Source organism: Triticum aestivum, chromosome 3B, assembly GCF_018294505.1.
Source record: "Triticum aestivum cultivar Chinese Spring chromosome 3B, IWGSC CS RefSeq v2.1, whole genome shotgun sequence".
NCBI classification, from domain to species: Eukaryota; Viridiplantae; Streptophyta; class Magnoliopsida; order Poales; family Poaceae; genus Triticum; species Triticum aestivum.
Genome location: NC_057801.1, coordinates 530,970,544 through 530,976,779, shown reverse-complemented (window position 1 = coordinate 530,976,779; position 6,236 = coordinate 530,970,544).

The window sequence follows — 6,236 nt, the reverse complement described above, 5'->3', positions numbered from 1 at the left end:
CATATCTCTCTCTCTCACTCAGACACACACACACTAAGACTCCATCTCTCTCTCTCTCGCTCACAAACACACACACATTAAGACTCCATCTCACACACACATGCTCTAGGCGGAGCATTTGTTCCTACCACCCTTCATCCAACCTTACCCGTATGATAAACAATCACCTTTATTTACTTGCATAACATGGACAAATTCCACTTTACTTTAGTAGTCAGCAAACTTATCATCTGTACACTTACAAAAAAATGAGTTGGCGATGATGGTGTGCCTGCCATCTTGTAATACAGACCGTATGATCTATATATGATGGATAGAAAGGAAACTATGATAAATTTACAAAAGATACCCGCACCTCTCTCCACATCATTATCTCCCGCAACCTCATTGCTCAGCAATTAAAAAAGGAATATGTCTCTAGAATAATCTAGCATGCATGGTGGCCTCTGCCGCCTGCAGGTGCCGTCCAACCCCATGCCTCCGCCCATTCCGACCACCAGTCACCACCATGCTCCACTCCTCCTCGCCTTATCTCCCATCTTTCATTTTTTTGATGACATTCTCGAGATACTAGTTTTTCGATAAAATTCTCAACATATCATTAGTTTTTACACATGGGATTACTCCTGCATGGGTCAATCACAATAGGTGTTTTGTAAAAAAATGCTTATCGCTGTTCCGTGCAATGCACAGGAATCTTGCTTGTAATTATATAACGCAAATCACGAGCAGGAAGTGACATTTTTTTGACACAACCCCGTTAACATGGCCACGTAAATCACTAGCTCAAGTAAATACCATTATACTTATATCCTGATGCAAAAGGTTGAGTACATGTCCGAAGAGTAGAGTCGCACACACGCACTCTATCTCTCAGAATCTCTCTCTCACACACACACACACACACCAGTTACGTGACGCCCACTTAAGCAAACACGTATGTTACAATTTGTGCACCCGCGAGTACACGTGATGCTGCGCATTTATTTAAGCCGGAAGGCGAACCCAAACAGTAGTTGCATTCATTCCCCTCCTACCGCCTCTTCTCTGGTTGCCGTCACCCGGTAGCCAATGGCCGGCCGAAGGTAACAACATACGCCATACTCCCACCGGAGCGGCGCTTTAATATGGAAATTTTAGTGGTCATGCATGCATCTTTTTGTACTAGCACTGCTATATAAGGGTTGACCGGTCGCTTCCCACGGATGTGCGCAGGCGGTGGAAGAGGAAGGAGAAGGGAAGCGGGCTGTGGAGTAACGTTTTTTACCACAATTTCTTAGGAAACTCAGTGTAGTAATTGAGTAGTTTTGCAAACTACCAGTACTACACCTGAAACAGTTCAAAACCTATACTCCCTTGCCAGCGCATGCTTCCCGCGTGAAACGGTCAGCATCGCCTGGAGCGTCAGTGCCGCATTAATGCCCAGCCAGAGCGAAGGCGACCTCTCACTGGCGCTGGCTTTGAAGTGGCGCGACGGCCAAGAGAGCGCCGCTTCCCGGTGCACGCGACTGCTACGCGTCGAGGCTGGCCATAGGCCCTGTTTGGATCCATGGGTTAGAGTTCGTTTGAGCTAGTTGGGGCTCAAATAGCCCTAAAGTATCCAAGTATGAGGGTTTAAATTGGAGCAAGCTGCACCGAACCCACCAAAAAAAACTATCCCACCCAAGAGGTGCTAACTGGAGATAGTTCTCATTGGGACCACTGAAAAATCACATTTCTCTCCCCATGAAGTGCATTTATTGTCAATCTAACCTTGTCACCCAAACACCTCTTTTGATACAGTTGGTTCAGGGTTAGTCATGAGTTAGTCTAACCTATAGCTAAGTTAGAGTATCAAACAGGAGCAGTAAAGGACATGCAAGTTGCTCAAAGCATACCGGCAAATTCGTTCGTGAAAGGATTTTTTTTGAAAACGGAATGTGAAAGGAATTTTTTTAGAATGCTCTTGGCATGTCGCTAACATGTGAGAGTTAGACGACCTCAATAGATGGCAGAAACGCCAGCCCTCCGCACTTTGATAGAGACGACGAGGGAGAAGCGATATAGGCTGCTGGATTACTAGAGATAGGTGTCGGACGGAAGCCAAGAAATATGGTGATAGTGTGGGTTAGCCATGTACTAGTATGATGTAACTACACTGGGCTGCTGTGTTTCGTACTCTTCCATTCCAATGTGGAGATGATTGGTTAATTTTATATCGCTGAATAATATTAAATATTATGAGTGCAGACGATCCACCACGAGGTTCCTTGCTCCTTCTCGGTCGTCCGGAATCTACGTTCTTCCACTCTATTTTTTTTACGTGAGCTTTGTTCATCCTTTTGCCAACACGCGAGACATCTAGCATCAAGGTGCACGTGTTATGCAAGGATCGTTCCATCTATATGAAGAACACGTGGGACTGGAACTACGAGATGGACATGTACCCAGGAGTGGACGTACGAACCTGAGTAATGTAGCACAGTAAGTGAAGTAGAAAGTCACAACTGGTATGAACATGCGTGGCATATAGGGTGTGTTTGGTTGCGTTTTCGTCTTAGCATAGTTGTTCCCTCTTCATGCATGCTCAACTCAACACCCCTCTTCATGCATGCTCTCTTCATGCATGCTTCTAGTGTATTTGTCTAAACTAGGTTGGACTCATGCACCCTCCATACACTCTACCAAACACCCAAAAGTAGGTCGAGAAGGGAACTCTTGGGCGGCATTTGTACAACTAAACGCTGTACATGCAATGCACGGTGATGTTATGGAGTACGTGCCTAAGTACTCTACTACTACTATATTAGTTGGAGGCACATATTAACTTTTATATTTGTTTACGTGTATGCCCCGAGACCTTCCAACTAGACGTGTCTTTCTCTCCAGGTCGCACTTTGTATCGTTCATACCACTAAGTACTACTACATGTGGTCTCTGACCCAGAAGAGAAAGAAGTGGAGACGCTCTACCACGCTGTTTTTTTTACGCTGGGTTCTTCCACACTGTTCATGTCCCACTCCTTCCGCTGACGTGTGGGACATCCAGCACGTGCCGTGTTTGGCCCCTTCGTCATAAGAGTTGAAACGCTAGCATTCATCAGAAATAAAAAATAATTATAAATCGGCAATGATACTATTTTTTTGCGAACCACAGCAGTGATACTATACAACGCGGTTTCCTTGCTCCTCGATATCGGAATGAATACTTCCGTTCGCCAACATGTGGGACATCGACCATCCCGGTCCACTTGCCATGCACACAGAACTCCAAGGGAGAGTCACTCAGGTCGTCGCGCCGAAGTAACAATGACTAATGAGCCATCAAATCACAGGCCCACTTCCCACTTTGAAGTTGCTCGGACGAAGGAACCATCATGACTTTGTTGAATTCCACTTCTTGAAGAAAACTACTGTACCAGCAGTACTGCTAGCTATAGTAATTACTCCAATAGAGGCCTCCTTTCGTTCATAGGATAGGAATATGAAAATCATAGGAAGTGAGATGACATGCATCTCAATTCCTAGAGAAAGAGATGCCATTTGATGCTTAGGATAGGAATTTTTCCATTTAGTCTAGGCTATTGTACTGGTAATTTGCTCTAAAAACTGCAGTAGTAACTAGTAGTACTGGTACATGCTCGTACTCAGACACAAACACACACACTAAATACTAGTACTACTACTTCTAACATGCTGGCCAGACGCCATCGTTCTCCTTCCCGGCTTTGTCGGCGACACCCCACCGTGCTTGGATCTCCGCCGACCTATCCGCAGCAGCGCGTGCATCCTTTTCTTTCTTGCGGCGGCAGGCCTCTCTTTTCTTGAGAGCTTTCTGACTTTTCCGCTCCCTCTGTACGTCTTTTGCCGCCTCTTGCTCTACCGCCCATTCGGCCTTGGCATCTTCAAATTCCTCCCACATAGTTGTGAGGTCGCGAGCGGTGATGAACTCGGCATGGCGGGATGCCATCGCTTCCCTACCATTTTGTGTGCGGTCCTGGGCGGCGACGAACTTGGCGCAGCGGGATGCCATCGCTGCCTTACCGGTTAGTGTGCAGCGCGGTGGCATGAACAACTCTTGGTGATACTCTGGGGTGGAGTGGCCGGACAACCGTATAGTGCATTGGTTTGTCAAGAGCTCAAGGATAGAAAACGAAGCAAATTTGGATTCCCCTTCAATCCTGGTCATTTATTACCGGGTAAAATGCACTGGCGGTCATCGAACTTGTCTTGATAGCTCACTTTGATCATTGTATACGAGATATGGTGATTATACGGTCACTGGCTCAGCGTATAGCTCCGTATTTGCCTGGTTGACCAGTCAAATAGTCTGCATGTGCCTCATCAGCTCGTGTTCTTTATCTATCTACGCGGGCCTACCTGTCAAATGAGAAAGAAATACTGTAAAAAAATTATGCGTATGTGGGGAATCAAACCACGGACTCGTCGCTGCAACGCACCCTCGTCAGCCAAATGAAAATGAAATACTTCGCGTCAGAAACTCACGCTCAGGCTGTCAAAGCATGCTAATGCATGCACGTCGCCCTCTAAATCAAAGTCCTGCTCATGGCGCAACGCATATGGCGAGCCCATCACCTGCACGCCCCGGGGGTGCCTGACTTTACTGTTTAGACATTTAATGGAGGCCTACGCGAACGCCGAGCATGTATCTGGCTGCGGAGCCCCGCGGTCTTAGTCGATGAGGATCTGGCTGCGGTTCTCTAGTCTTTGGTCGGGGGCGGCGTGGCGAGGCTGGAGGGCGCTCCTACGCCCCTGTTCCTCCGCGAGGACTGGGGGCAGGTAGTGGAGTCCTTGCCCGTCTTCAACAGGGACGGGCCCGTGCCCACGGAGGCTCCCGAGGACCCAGTGAACGTGTCCTCCGGTGACTCCGGCGAAGAGAAGGAAGAAGGGGAGCGGGAAAGAGGGCCTGACTCCGAGGCGACCGACGGAGAGTCAAGGGCTCCCCCCTTCGGCGCAGGTCCCGTGCTCTCTGCCTCTCTTTGAGTGATGACGACGAGGATGATGACGAGCAGGGTGGCCGGAGCCTGCCCCTGATCCCGAAGAAGGACAGGACCGGGCTGATCCCCCAAGGGTCTGCCCCGCCCCGAGGCGATCCGCAGACGCACCTCCTGCTCCCGAGCTCCTTGAGGCTGATCCTTGCAACCGGCTCTCGGGCTTCAAGTACGGCCGGAGGCTGCTCGAGCTCGCGAGCGACGACCTGTAAGTGCTTCGTTCCTGTCTTATTTCTTGTTCTGTTGCTGAGGCTTGACGTTCGCATCTCCCGGCTAGGCTGGCGCCCGCGGCAAAGAAGTCGAAGGGAGCTCCTGAGGTTCCACCCGTGGAAGCGCCTCTGCCCGTGAAAGAAGGTTACCGTGACGCACGGGCCTCTCCTGCCCGGGCTTCGTCGCGAGGCCTGGCTGAGCCGGCTGGGGCGAGCTCAACCCCCACGGCCCAAGCGACTCCCGAGGTGCCCTTGCCTGACGCCGCCACCATAGTCGTTGGGGCGCAGCAGGCTCCACCTCAGGATACCGTGGTCACGCTGCCGTCTTCTCCTACTCCACCGACTTCTCCTTCCCCGACTCCTCCTACTGTTCTGGATCGTGCTATTGCCGAACTGGACCATCTGCGGCAGGATCTTCTGAGCACCGACCCTCATTTAGTGGCCGGGCGCTTGGAGCTAGCTTCTGGCTGGATTCGCTCCGACGCTTCGATTCGGGCGGTGCTGGTCTAGGCCTCGACGGCTTGCGACGAGGAGAAGCAGGCCATCCTTGGGGCGAAGGCTGCTCGCGACGCCGCATTGGGGGAGGTGGCTAGAGAGCAAGCTGAAGGTCGTGCAGGACCAGCTCGCCGAGGAGACCCGCCTTCGCCAAGAGTAGGAGGAAGGCATGAAGGCTTGCGAGGCGGCCGTCAAGGACCGGGACGCCAAGCTCAAGAAGCGCCGTGACCGCCTAGGCGCACTAGAGCAAGAGTTGGAGGCGAGGATGGTCGAGCTAGACGGCAAGGCACGGGTTCTTGCCGAGGATCGTGTGGCCTTCGCGGAGATGGAGGAGAAGGCCCGCACCTCGCTGAAGACGCTTTATGAGAGCGGCCTGGAGAGCCCGCTGACCGGCGACAAGGACGACCCCGCCAAGCTGCTTCCCTTCCTGGTTCGTGCTCTTGAAGATGTCACCCTTGGCCTTGGCCCTACGGCTGAGGCCGAGGCGTGCATCTTGTCTTCTGCAGCGCTGACGCGAGTCTTTACCCACATCTATCTTCGCG